The 14,730-nt window shown below is 46.0% G+C and overlaps 1 long non-coding RNA gene across 1 annotated transcript in view; it reads left to right on the plus strand.

Annotated features, from left to right (window-relative positions):
• The first annotated feature begins 1,148 nt into the window (after positions 1-1,148).
• Positions 1,149-14,730, plus strand: part of LOC111822797 (uncharacterized) — a 13,981-nt gene continuing 399 nt past the window's right edge. The window contains exons 1-2 of the long non-coding RNA XR_002825904.1: positions 1,149-1,216; positions 2,862-3,058. This is a non-coding gene — a long non-coding RNA (uncharacterized LOC111822797). The remainder of the gene's footprint in view (positions 1,217-2,861; positions 3,059-14,730) is intronic.

Below are 14,730 nucleotides of genomic sequence, written 5' to 3' on the forward strand. Positions count from 1 at the left end.
AAATCCATTACTGTCCGGTCGATTCCAACTCATAGTGACCCTATAGGACAGAGTAGAACTGTGTCATAGGGTTTCTAAGGCTGTAAATCTTAATGTAAGCAGAATTCCCCATTTTCTCCCGGGATGCTGCAGGTGGGTTCGAACTGCTGGCCTTTAGGTTAGCAGCTGAGCACTTAATCACTGCACCACCAGGGCTCCTAAGGATATAAGATCCTCAAACTATGAAGAAAATTGGCAGCATGAAGGACAAAGAATAAAATAACAATCAGAATAACCATTGACCCTAGAAGAAAAAGAGATAATGCAAGAGCTAGAAGAAAAACTGCCTGCTCAGAGAGATTCAATAAGTGGATTTCCAGAAAAATGAATTTGGTGAAAAAAAAAATTCATGTAATAAAGTAGCTAGAAAATATTAGTGATATGTGTAAAAAGCATAGTTTTTTTCTTAACAAGAGAAAAACAACAAAAAAAGCAAAACAAAAACTCAAAAAAACCCCCCTCAAAACAAAAACAATTAGAAACTTCAGAAAAAAACAGACAATGATAAGAAAGTTATGGTCCAGAAAAAAAGAATGCTAAAATGTGGCATGATTTTGAACAACTGGTGGATTAAAAGACAAAAAGAATTTATTTGACTTTGATGCTAGAAATATTCTCTTTTAAGAGACCAGAGGTTGAGACTCTGTACCATTTGACCAAGAAATGTCATTGTAGTAACTTCTGGCAGTGTACATGCAGTGTGATGGATCACTTTTATATGGTCTTTCTCACCGTGGTCTTGTGACTCCCATGGGACTATGCAAATAAAGTGCTAGTGTTCTACCAAGGGGATTGGACAGCTTACTAATAATGTAATGCAAATAAGGTGCATGGAACCCCTGTGTGTGTGTGTGGGACCATGCAAATAAGGTGTATGGAACCCTAATGAGAGGATTGGTCAGTTTTGTCTTCCCTCTAGGCTTAAATGGAGCCAATCCCAGAGCAGAGAGGGGAACTCACTGACACCAAGAAAGAAGAGTCAGGAGTGGGGCACTTCCTTTGGATCTGGGGTCCCTGAGCTGAGAACCTCCTAGACCCAGGAGACAGAGCTGTAACATCGGAGAAGGCATGAGATGGCAAGAAGCAGCAGCTGAGAAATTGCGGCAGCAGAACCAGGAGACCAGCGCAAGACGGCGCAGTGTGCTTTCCTGCCCACGGAGCTAAGCAGCTACAGTGGGTGTGTGGACCCACAGATGGACAAAGCTGAGCACCTTTGGGCGGGAGGCTTGCTGGTGGAGTGGTGTGCCTCTGGGCACTTACTAGTGGAGCTAAAAAATGTAACACTTGCCTGAGCAGGGCAGAGGCAAGGCTGAGAGGCTGAGAGGCTGAGGGCCAGAGAGAGGGCTGTCTGTGGACACAGCTGAGAGGAAGCTGTCCTGATCGAAGAACTGTATCTTGAGTTATTCCTGATCCTGAATTGTAACCTGTTACTTCCCTAGTAAACCACATAATCGTGAGTATGGTCTGTGAGTTCTGTGTGGCCATTGCAACGAATTATCGAACCCAGCAGAGAAGCAGAGAGTGCCATGGGAGGGATAGTTGGTGTCAGAATTGGTGAAAAAGTTGGAGAGAGAAGGTGTGTCTGACCTCTGCCTCATAGGAATCAGCCTTGGGCTGTCCATCTTGATTTTCCTTCCCCCTTGTGAGTCAGAGAAAGTCAGACGCCCACGCCACACCATTTTTACGTACCCATTGCTAGCTGAGTCGATTCTGACTCACAGTGACCCTATAGAAGAGAGTAGACCTGCCTCATAGGCTGCAATCTTTACAGAAGCAGACTGCCACATCTTTCTCCCAGGGAGCAGCTGGTGGGCTTGAACCTCTGACTTTTCAGTTAGCGGTTGAACACCTAACTACTGCACCGCCTGGGCTCCTTGTCTAACAATATCAAACAAAAACAAAAACAAACCCATTGCCGTCAAGTCGACTCTGACTCATAGCAACACAATAGGACAGAGTAGAACTGCCCTAGAGGGTTTCCAAGGAGCCACTGGTGGATTCCAGCTTCCGACGTTTTGGTTAGCAGCTGTAGCTCTTAACCTCTGTGTCTCCAGGGCTCCATCTGGCAATATAAGGAGCAATAATTATGTTGTCATAATAATTCAAACACTTTTTTGTTTTGTTTTCAATTCCTTACAATAAATGTGTAAACAAAGCCTGAAGATTTAATTCTGATTCCAGAGCTAAAGGTCCATGTCAATGACCATGACAACATCCAAGTAAAGGTGTAATGACCAAGGTGGGGAAGGCCGGGGGAGGAAGGTGGAGAGCAAAGTTGAGGGAGAGGTAGGGTGCTCATGTCTTCATCTTATCAAGAGGGAAGTTACAAGAAACTGACCTAAGTTGCTGGGACAAAACAAAGAGCTTTAGGTTTATTACTAGACATTCCAAAGGTAGCCAAGAGGAAGATCTAAAATAATGATATAACCATCAAAACTTGGCAGGAAGATAGGGAAGGAGTCGGGAAGTAGAACAAAGGAGAGTTAACTCCTTATTTTTCCTTGTAGGGATTCAAAGATAATTTCTAAAGTCAACACATTAAGTAATAGAAGCCTAAGCCATATTATTAGAAGGGTGGTAAACGGAATACGTTGAAAGAGAAATCATGAAGGAGATTTTGAGGAGAGGGACTGCAGGCAGGGAGCTCTTGTTTTTTTATTATAAGTTTTTCTGAGCTATTTCATTTTTTAGAAAGCTAGGTGCAGGCATTAGTTTCCTGAGCATATAAAAATAAAGGAAGAAGCAGTATAAAACGAAAACCGTAAAATCATTTGTAACATTACGGATGGTTCTAATTTTCTAATTTATATATTTCTGTGTAGGTCCCTGGGTGGCGTAGGTGGTTTTTGATTGACTCCTATCCTAAAAGTTGGTGGTTTGAACCCACCCAGAGGTGCCACAGAAGAAAGATCTGGTGATCTGCTTCCTCGTGTCTGCCATGACCTGTGTGTGCGGTTCACCCACTATGCTGTTTGCGGAGCCAGCATGGTGTATAAGGAGGTGATGGTGTGATGGTGAGGTACGAGTCACCAAGGTCATAGAGGTCGTGGACCCTGGAAGGGGGCATGATCATTGCCTGTCCTCAGGGGAGGGGATGGGGAGCCCCTCCAGCAGTCAGGGAGGAGCTGGTCAATTCTGCACCCTGATAATAGGATTAATCTCCAGTAAAAATTCAGCACAGTATGGCAATGGCTCCTCTTTGTCTTTGTGCGGTTCAGAGCAGGAGTGACCCCAGCTACCTGTCCCCTGGGACCAGCTTGTCCACACCAGCTGGGAGTTCCCCCTCTTGCTGCTGCTGGAGGGTTGGCCAGCAGCCACTCTGCTCCATTAGGTCTTTCTCAGCTGGCCCGAGGGACCCAGGAGAAGAAGGGGCTATGACCCGAAACAGAGTGATCTCCAGGAGGCTCCTAGTCTAAGGGGCGAGGCGCAGGTCCTGCTCTGAAGGGGAAGGCACAGCCCCTGCCCACAGGAGATCCTGGTCTGATGGTAAGAATACGACATCATGTTGCTTCTCCCTGGGTGGGTCAGGGTGATCCCAACATTCACCCCTCCCTTACCCCTCCAGACTGATGTCAGTGGGTGGTGATGTGTCTCCTTGGCCTCCTGTGGTTGAGGGATGGGGCATCAGCCCTCAGTTCTGAAGAGCAGACAGGACCAGAGGAGTGGGATGAGAAGCCCAGGGTCATCACTAAGATAGGACAGGAGAGGGCAGCAGAGTTACTTTTACAGGAGACAGAGCGCGGGTGGAGGAAGGAGGGAAAAGGAGGTAAGTTCATTCAGATCTAGGAGGCTTCAGAAAGAGGGTGAGGAAGAGCTGGGTGGGAGTTGATAGAGGCAGAGGTGAGTGGAGCTGGGAGGGTGTCCATTCTGCTTCACCTCTTGGCCTTGGGAGGGCAGGAAGTCTTGCTTGATCTTCTGGAGTGCCTCCAGGACTCTGACCACTTCAGCAACCTGTTTTCCTGATTTTGGGTTGGGGAGGTTGGCTTTTCCTTCAAATAACTGCCTCCTAGTAACACCCCTTCCTAGTAACACTTGGGTTTGATGTAGAACACCCTCCTCTAGTGTGTTCTGAGTTTTCTTAATCTTAGGAAAGTCTGTTGGCTTTTCTTTCTTGACTGATAAGATGCTTCCCTGAGCCTCTCCTTTCCAAATATTTAGTAAAGTCATCTATATTCCTAAATGCTTTATATGTTTTTGGCTCTTTTGTTTTGAGTGCAAATCAAAGAAGGGGTTGATTTTTGCACGTAACTCACAGTACAGGTCAGATATTTCATGCATGAAAATTGGCTCCAGGGGCAGAGATGAGCCCAAGAATGGGAGGCCTCCTTTATAATTTGTAGGAATTTTGGGGGAGGACTTTGAACATTTGTTGCGGGTGGGGTGGAGGATGGAGTTGGGGCAGGGGTGGTGGTAGTGACGGACAGGGAGGCCTCTGTTGACATTTAGGTTACAAATGCAGTTTAGAATTTTTAATTTATAGATTCAGGTTGAGAGAAACACAGGAAGACAAAATATTTTGGGGGTTGTTTTTGTTGGTTGCTGTTGAGTCCGCTCCAACTCATAGCTACCTTACGTATAACAGAACAAAGTGTTGCCTGGTCCTGCGCCATCCTTAGTTGGTATATTTGAGTTCATTGTTGTAGACATTGTGTCAATCTATCCCATTGAACGTTTTCTTCTTTTTCACTGACTCTCTACTTTACCAAATATAACGTCCTTCTCCAGCAATTGGTTCCCCCTGATGAAGTGTCCAAAGAAAGGGAGATGAAGTCTTGCCATCCTCTCTTCTAAGGAGCATTCTGGCTGTACTTTCTGCAAGACTCATTTATTCGTTCTTCTGGCAGTTCATGGTATCTTCAATACTCATTGCCAACGCCACAATTTGAATGTGTCAGTTCTTCTTTGGTCTTCCTATTTCATTGTCCACATTTCACATGCATAGAAGGTGATTGAAAAGACCATTGCTTATGTCAGGCACACCTTACTCATCAAAGTGACATCTTTGTTTTTTAAGATTTTAAAGGATCTTTTGCAGAAGATTTGCCCAATGTGATAACATAATTTGATTTCTTGACTGCTCCTTCCATGGGCGTCGATTTTGGAGGTCGGTGCTGGAAAAGTTTGAAATGACTATAGATGGTATGTGTGTGTTGTTATGGACCACAGATGTCAGAGATGTTATTCCAAGGCTAGTGAGGGGCAAACACCGAAGCTGCCCCTCATTTTTTAGACTTTGGTTGTTCTTTATGGGATGTGGCTTGTTTGAATGATGGGAGATTGGGCCTGGATTGGGATAGTACTGAAGAACAGATTGTTCTCAGTTAAAATCTTTGTAAACATGTCCTTCTTTGAGTCTGAATTGAGTCAGGCAGAGCATGTTCCCATGGGCGTGGGGAATCTGCAAGCCAGGTAGCCTAATCTTCTCTGCCCTCTGGGGCCATGACTCTAGGATCTGTTGTTGTTAGACGCTAGCAAGTTGATTCTGACTCATGGAGACCTCATGTGTGCTAAGTAGAACTGTGCTCCATGCAGTTTTCAAGACTGTGAACTTTCAGAAGCAAATTGCCAGGCCTGTCTTTCCAAGCGTCTCTGGGTGGGTTTGAACTGTCAACCTTTCAGCTAGTAGTCGAGCACTTAACTGTTTGTGCCATCCAGGGACTCCTGACTCTAGAAGTAAAACAAAAACCAAACCCGTTGCCACTGAATCATTTGACTCAGCAACCCTGTATGAGTGTACTCTAGGAGTAGGTCCTGTTTTGTATTTTTTTTTTTTTTTTTACTAGATGAAATGAAGTATTTTATTTTTCAGGTCCTTTTTTTTCTTTTTTTAAATTCCTAACTTTTTTTTTTTATTGCCAAGTTGGTCTTTACTAAAATTATAAACACTTGCTTTGTTAAAAAATGTTAATAAGAGGCTCAAAAGACAAGCTACAAGATGGGAGAAAATATTTTGTAAACACATATCTGGTAGAGGACTGACATGTAAAATACTCAAAGAATTCTTTTTTTTTTCTTGTGCAAAAATTTATACACAAATTGTTTTGTGACATTGCTTGCAATCCCCCCAATGGGTTAGCACTCTCCCCCTTTCCCTTTCCACCCCGAGTTCCCTGTGTCCATTTGTCCAGTTTTCCTGTCCCTTCCTGCCTTCTCCTCTTTGCTCTTGGGCAGGTGTTGCCCATTTGGTCTTGTATACTTGATTGAACTAAGAAGCATGTCCCTCACATGTGTTATTGTTTGTTTTATAGACTTGTCTCATCTTTGGCTGAATGGTGGAGTTTGGGAGTGGCTTCAGTTCTGAGTAAGCACGGTGTCCGGGGCCATAGTCTTGGGGTTCCTCTAGTCTCTGTCAGTCCAGTATGTCTGGTCATTTTTGTAGATTTGAATTTTTTTTCTACATTTTTCTCCCACTCTGTCCAGAACCCTCTATCGTGATCCTTGTCAGAGCAGTTGGTGATGGTAGCCAGGCACCATCTAGTTCTTCTGAGCTCAGCTTAGCGAAGTCTATGGCACAAGTGGTCCATTAGTCCTTTGGACTAATAATTTCCTTGTGTCTTTGGGTTTTTCATTCTTCTTTGCTCCGGACAGGAAGGAACCAAGAGTTGTATCTTAGACAGCCACTCCCAAGCTTTTAAGACCCCAAACGCTACTCACCAAAGTAGGATGTAGAACATTTTCTTTATGAACTGTGTCATGCCAGTTGACCTAGATATCCCTCGAAACAATGATCCCCAGCCCTCAGACCCAGTAACTTGATCCCTCAAGGTGTTTGCATGTGTCTAGGAAGCTTCTATGACTCTGCCTTGGTCAAGTTGTGCTGACTTCCCCTATATTGTGTGCTGTCTTTTCCCTCACCAAAGTTAACACTTGTCTGCTATCTAGTTAGTGATTTCCCCTCCCCATCCCTCCCCTCAAAGATTGTTTTTTTCTGTGTGTAAACATTTTCTTGAGTTTTTATAATAGTGGTCTCATACAATATTTGTCCTTTTGTGATTGACTTATTTCACTCAGCATAATCCCCTCCAGATTCATCCATGTTGTGAGATGTTTAGTGGATTCATTATTGTTCTTTATCCTTGCGTAGTATTCCATTGTGTGTATGTGTGCCTGCACCACCCCCTCCCTATGCCCTGCCTCTACCCAATGGAGCTGCCATGCCATTGACAGCCCCCACTGTTAAGCCCCCTCAATCTTTGATTCTACTCCTCCCAAGCTCTTCCATCGCGGCGTTGGGCTCGCTGCCCCATTCACGAAGTGGAATGGTCTTTGGGTGCCCCAATTTGGTGACTAGGGAGAACAAAAGTAACATGAGGGCCACCTAGTCTCAGGAAAGTCATAACACAGCTGAGCTTAAGGGCATGAACCTCCTCTGACAAGTTCCAGCAGGAGATGCTGGCATAGTCTGGGTCTACCAAAGTTTTTGAAGAAGTGATCTTTATAACTGGAAAAACCATAGCCCTGGATATCAGGAAGACCCTAAGAGAATGCAGGATTTTTTTGCCTCCATCTTCTGCACTCATAACCCTAATTGCATAGATTATCAGGCACCGCTAGATGTGCTCCTGACCCCAGAAAAAAGTCTAGGGCCGAGACCAACAGATGTCATGAGTGCAGGCAGTAAATCAGCCAGGGGCAGAGACTTTCCCAATGGGGGACCTGGCTGGGATCAGAATATGGCCGAGGGATGGACCTGCCTGGCTTATCATAGGGAGTGCCTTTTAGAAGGGTTGAAGAAAGGGGTGTCTAAACAAAAAAACCTTAGTAAAATATATGGGATCAAATAAGTACCAACTGAAGATCGCACTAAGTTTTTTGGCTTTTAGACAGTTCACAGACACTGACCCTGAGACTCCCGAAAATGAATATGATTTTTATCAGGCACAGTACCCTGGACATACGAAGAAAACTCCAGAAACTTGAGGGAGGTGGGGAGGTGGGGATCTCATGCCTTGTTGAGCTTGCCTACCGGGAACAGGAAAAGAGAAAAATCACCAGTCAGAAGAGACAGGTGGCATTCCTGGCAGCCACCTTGTGGGGAAATGACCTGTCTCCCAGTGGCCCAAGAAGAGGAGGGCCCCTGAGGAGAGAGGGAGGTGAGAGGCCCTGACCCCTGTTAAGCTAAGATCAGTTCACCTGGTGTAAAGAGAGAGGACATTGGAAAAGAGAGAGCCCTAAATTTCTACCGAGAGGTAAGAAAGAGCCTAGGGCTGCCCAGGGCCCCATGATGCTAATGGGGGAAGACTTGGATTGAGGAGGACCGAAGGTGAGTCCCCCACCTGAGCCTCTGGTTATAATGAAGGTGTGTGTAGGGGAACCTGTACAGTTTCTAGCGGATACTGGAGCAACCCACTCTGACCCAGAAAAATACAGGCCAACGAAACAAACTGCATTGGTCATGGGAGTCTCAGGTAAGAGGGAGAACCCTCCCTTCCTCCAGCCTCTAACCTGGTCCATACAAAGGAAGTCATTGACACATTCTTTTCTCTACATACCTGACTGTACCATTCCCTTGCTGGGAAGAGACTTGTTGTGCAAACTGCAAGCACAAATTTCTTTTGAGAAAGAGACCATGCAGATACAAATACCACCAGAGAATGGATGGCGACTGCAGATGGCCCTTACTGCTGAGTCACCCACAAATTATACTGCAGAAGGACACCACCAGCGATCAGTAGGGGAAGACATAAAGGATGCAATGGTCCTGTGGGTATGGGCCAACAAGGTACCAGGATGGGCAAAAAATGTTCCCTTGCTGGCGGTCGAGCTTCTACCTGGCATAGCAGAATGTTGCTGATGTAACTTGAGCGAATTTCCTCCTTGTAAACCCCTTAAAATAACTTTCTGCCTTGCCTTCACTAAGCAGTCTTGGTGGCAGCAGCCCCGACTGTTCTTTTCCTTGTGCAACAAAATAAGGCACCTTTCTATTCTGCCACCTCCGCCTCTCGTTTATTGGCTGAGACTACTTGTGCGGAGCAGAACCTAGAGTTTCCACCGAGCAACAAGGTGGCTTCTTCTTCCAACAGCTATTTCTTACCAAGGCAGAAAATCTTCCTCATAAGCCCTCCAGGAGGTTTCTTCATATGACTAACCAGAGCTGGGTTCCACTGGCCACTGCTAGATGCAAGAGAGGCTTGGAAAGCAAGGCATTGATATTTTCAGCCTTTGCCATCGACGGTAGTCTGCCAACAAGAAAGAAGGGGGAGGGGACTGGTGGATGGTTGGCAACTTATAGTGACCACTGCAAACCCAAGGGATAAAGGGGCAACTGGAGTGCTACAGGGAAGAGGTAAGAAGGCTGAGTCCTTGGGGCTTGCAGGAGGAAGAAAAGGAGAGCTGAGGGGTTTAAAATGGCCTGTGTGCATAAAGAGGAATGGAGTTCTGATATATGCTATGAGATGGATGAACCTTGAAAGCATTATGTTGAGTGAAATAAGTCAGTCACAAAAAGACAAATATTATATGATCCCACTTACATGAAATACCTAGAAGAGGCAAGTATACAGAGATCAAAGTTTATTAGTGGTTATGAGGGGTGGGTGGGAGGGAGCGGCAAAGGAAGATACAACGCTTAGGGGACACAGAGTTTCTGTTAAGAGTGATGGAAAAATTCAGGAACAGTTAAGGGCGATAGTTGACCCACATGATGAACATAATTAATGTCACTGACTGTACATGGGAAGATTGTTGAAATGGTAAAGGTTTTGTTACCTATTGTCATGGATTGAATTGTGTTACACAAAAAATGTGTGTATCAATTTGGCTAGACCATGATTCCCAGTGTTGTGTGGCTGTCCTCCATTTTATGATTGTAATTTTACATTAAAGAGGATTAGGGTGGGATTGTAACACCACCCTAACCCAGGTCACATCCCTGATCCAAAGTAAAGGGAGTTTCCCTGGGGTGTGGCCTGTACCAGCTTTTATCTCTTGTAAGAGGTAAAAGGAAAGGGAAGCAAGTGGAGAGTAGGGAACCTCATACCACCAAGAAAGCAGTGCCAGGAGCAGAGCATGTCCTTTGGACACGGGGTCCCTGTGCAAAGAAGCTCCTAATCCGGGAGAACATTGATGAGAAGGCCGACAGGGAGAGAAAGCCTTCCCCTGGAGCTGACGCCCTGAATTTGGACTTTTAGCTTACTTTACTGTGAAGAAATAAATTTCTCTTTGTTAAAGCCATCCACTCACGGTAGTTCTGTTAGAGCAGCACTAGATGACTGAGACACCTATATATTTACCATAATAAAATAAAAACGGGAAAAAAATAAGAAAAAAAAAAAAAGAATGGCCTGTTTGCTGGAGTCTGAGGCACAACTGTGACTTGTGCACGTGTGTGTAAGGGACACGCCACTCCCACCAGCGCTGGTGTTTGCTCAGATCAGGAGACCAAGGTCGCCCCAGTCTCTGTTTTCCCTCCTGCCAGTTTCAGCCACAAGGAGTAACCATGTATTCACAGGGCGGAGGCTGGAGACGTGTCACTGGCAATGGAATCCCTTTTCTTTCTGTAGGAAAAATTTCCAGGGAGACAGGCACCCCTGGGAGTAGGTGGAGATGATGAACTGGACAGGATTAGGAATGAGAAGAAACCTCTTTCTTCTGAAACCCCAGACTGGAACACCCCTGCCTTTAGCAGTACAGAGGGGGTAGGGGGAGTGGTCCAGAGGGAGCAGACATGGTTTGATGTGGAAGAAACAGTTCGACCTTGGGGACTTCCCACCTTTGTTACAGGAGCTGGTGCAGGGCTCTGATAAGGCTGGAAGTCAGGGGCCTCACTGTAGGGAGTCTCTGGGGAGAAATGTAGGTCTGGAAGTCTCATCTGGGGAAGGTCTGGGAGGGAGGCTGAAGGAATGGGCCTGAAGGGCTGGCGTGGGAGGGGCACTGGCTGAGAGTTTAGGCAACAAAATAGCACAGCATCTAAAGTCAGCAGGTTTCCCCACCTCAGACGCTCCCAGAGCCCTTGTGGGACCAGCGTGGGGGAGTGGGGAACTCACCCTAATTCTGTGCCTGGAACACTGTCCTGGGCAGGGCTGGGCCAGGATTTCTCAGCTGTACCCCAAGGCCCTGGGCTGAGCACCGAGTTGGATAGAGGGGAGGTGACTCATACTAGAGTTGAGATGGGGGTGATGGTGAGGTGTCCTCGAGAACCAATCTCCATACACCTGGACCTCTTCACCCCCTGCCCCACTCCCAGATGAGAATGGAGGAAGCTTCAGTGTCCCTCTCCAATCTGTGTATCATCTTCCTGGGCTTGCCAACTAAGTGGTCAGCAAATTACATAGGTACCGTCACTCTGGGGAGGAAATAGAATCCCCCATCCCCCGGCACGAATGCCTGTGTTAGTGATCGGGAATCCAGGACTTAAGTCTTGGATCTGCAAGTGTGGCTTCAACAGTCCCTTAATTTCTCATAGCCTTGGTTTCGTTGTCTGTAAAAAGTAACACTGTTAAGGGCTTTGTGGGCAGACTGACTCTTGAATCACATAGCTCAGCCCCTGCTACTTGTGTGAATTTGGACAAATTAGCTAACTTCTTTCAAGCCTTGGTTTCCTCCTCTGTAAATGGACATAGGATTGTTTCCAGAGTTAAAGAGCACCTGGCACCTAGTTGTCACTCAGTGAATGTCAATTTCCTCCCTTTCTGGCTGAGTTTTTGTTTAGACTTTTCAACTTTTCACCTGCAAATGTGTTTCACTCTTACTTCTGCCAGGTGCAGGGGTAACAGCAATAGCAGCAACAGTGAACAACCCAGACATCATGGGCCACATCTTTTAATCCCATTAAGAGGGATTAAAAGGAGCTGTGGGGATGGTTGGTGCCCAGAGTCAAGCCACCATCCTCACTATTAACGCGAGAACTAAATGGGCTGAAGAGGGCTTTGTAATCTGTGAAGGGCCGCCAGGACAGCTGGAAGGAATCAATCACTAGCAGGGAGGAAAGAAAATCATTCACTGTCAAGTTGATTTCTACTCATGGTGACCCCATGCGTGTCAGAGTAGAACTCTGCTCCATACGGTTTTCAGTGGCTGATTTTTCAGATCGCCAAGTCTTTTTGCGGAGGCATCTCTGGGCGGACTCAAACCTACAACCTTTGGTTAACAGCCAAGCATGTTAACTGTTTGTACCACCCGCAGACTCCCAATCCCCAAGAAACCAAAAAAACCAAACCCGTTGTCATCAAGTCAATTCCGACTCATAGCGACCCTGTAGGACAGAGTTGAACTGCCCCATAGGGTTTCCAAGGAGCAGCTGGTGGATTTGAACCGCCGACCTTTTGGTTAGCAGCCAAACTCTTAACGACTGCACCACTCCCCAAGAAGGAAGCCCAAATGATGGATGTTCAGACATGGCCACAGGCTGGTGAAGGGCCTCCAGCAATGGCTCCCAGCCCTCAGGATGGGACTCCTGGGCACAGGCCAGCCCAGGTTCAGGATTGCACAGACCTGCAGGGGAATCTCCTCTAAGGGGAAGGAATTTGCATGTTTCCAGAATTCCCAAAAGTTGCAATTCTGTTTGCCCTACAGGGAAACAGGTTCCGTGCCTGACACTTGTCTTCCTGGTTGAGATGTGTGTGGAATGTTGGTGGGAAATCGGGAGGCAGCGTCCAGCCCCTCCTTTAACAATGCCCCCAGCTCAAACGCTCTTGTTTGGGATGGGTATGTACCACCTGAATTACATACCTAGAAGGAAAAGGGCAATGTTTGACTCTATTTTTAGGATAGGACAGGACTTTAATGGAGTCCCTGGGTGGCACAAATTGTTAAGCACTCAGCTACTAACCAAAAGGTTGACAATTCAAATGTACCCGGGGGCACCTCAGAAGAAAGGCCTGGCAATCTATTTCTGAAAGATCACAGCCATTGAAAACCCTATGAGTACAGTTCTACTCTGACACTTGTGGAGTGGTCATGAGTCAGAATTGATTTGATTGCAACTAGTTTTTTAGAGGAGCCCTGGTGGCGCGTGGTTAAGAGCTTGGCTGCTAACCAAAAGGTCAGCAGTTCGAATCCACTAGCTGCTCCTTAGGCATCCTATGGTCCAGTTCTACTCTGTCCTATAGGGTCGCTATGAGTCGGAATTGACTCGATGGCCATGGGTTAGGATTAGTTTTTTAGAACTTGAATGAGTTTCAAGGTTCAGTTTTCGAGCCCTCAAATTTAACTCTAGTGGTTGAGTCTCTCCATTCATCCCCTTGAATGCCCTGATGATGATTTGCACTCTTGTCACCACCACCCCACCACCACTACCACTGCCACCCACCGCCACGTCCACTACTGTAGAGTATTGACACATAAGGCAGGTAGCAGAAGACATAACAACGAGCATACTTAAAATAGGGAGCAGAGTTCAGCCATTAAGAGCATGGACTTTAGCTCCAGACTGCCTAGGTTCAAATCCTGGTTCTGTCATTTACTACCTGTGTGGTCTTGGGCAAATTATTTAACCCCTCTGTGCCTCAGTTTCCACATCTACAAAGTGGGGGTGATAATAATAGTTTCTGCCTCTTAAACTTATTGTGAGGATTAAATGAATTCGTATATGTAAAACACTTAGCACAGTGCCTCACAGTTGCTGTTGAGTTGATTCCAGCTCATGGCAACCCATGTGTGTCAGAGTAGAACTCTGCTCCTTAGGGTTCTTTTTTTTTTTTTTTATTGTATTTTAGATAAAGGTTTACAGAACAAATAGTTTCTCATTGGACAGTCAGTACACATATTGTTTTATGACATTGGTTAACAACTCCATGACATGTCAACACTCTCCCTTCTCGACCTTGGAGGACCCTTTTTTTGGTGAAAGTATACACAGCCAAAGTTACAGCATTTCAAAAGTTTCTACACGTACAATTCAGTGACATCAGTTACATTCTTCCAGTTGTGCTGCTATTCTCACTATCCTTCTCCAGATTACACCATCACCATTATCTTCAACTCACTGCCCCCTAGGCTTCCTATCAAACCCCTTGAGTTGCTGTTGTCAATTTGATCTCACATAGATAATTATTTTTTTTGTACCTTAGATGAAGGTTTTCAGAACAAATAGTTTCTCATTAAACAGTTAGTACACATATTGCCCTATGACAATGGTTAACAACTCCATGACATGTCAACACTCTCCCTTCTCAACCTTGGGTTCCCTGTCACCAGCTTTCCTGTCCCCTCCTGCCTTCTAGTCCTTGTCCCTGGACTGCTGTGCCTCATTGGTCCTGTTTTGTTTCATGAGGCTGTCCAATCCCCGGCTGAACGGTGAACTTCGAGAGTGACTTCACCGCTGAGCTAAAAGGGCGTCCGGGGGCCATACTCTCGGGGTTTCTCCAGTCCGTCAGACCACTGAGCTAAAAGGGCATCCAGGGGCCATACTCTCGGGGTTTCTCCAGTCCGTCAGACCGGTAAATCTGGTCTTTTTTTTGTGAGTCAGAATTTTGTTCTACATCCTTTTCCAGCTCTGTCCAGAACCCTCTATTGTGATCCTGGTCAGAGCAGTCAGTGGTGGTAGCCAGGCACCATTTAGCTGTACCAGACTCAGGCTGGTGGAGGCCTTGGTAGCTGTGGTCCATTAGTCCTTTGGACTAATCTTTTCCTTGTATCCTGTTCTCTTCATTCTTCTTGCTCCCTAATGGGTGAGACCAGTGGAGTATCTTAGATGGCTGCTCATAGGCTTTTAAGACCCCAGACACTACTCACCAAGGTAGAATGTAGAGC

The sequence above is a fragment of the Trichechus manatus genome, unplaced genomic scaffold, assembly GCF_000243295.1.
Source record: "Trichechus manatus latirostris isolate Lorelei unplaced genomic scaffold, TriManLat1.0 scaffold00213, whole genome shotgun sequence".
Taxonomy (NCBI): Eukaryota; Metazoa; Chordata; class Mammalia; order Sirenia; family Trichechidae; genus Trichechus; species Trichechus manatus.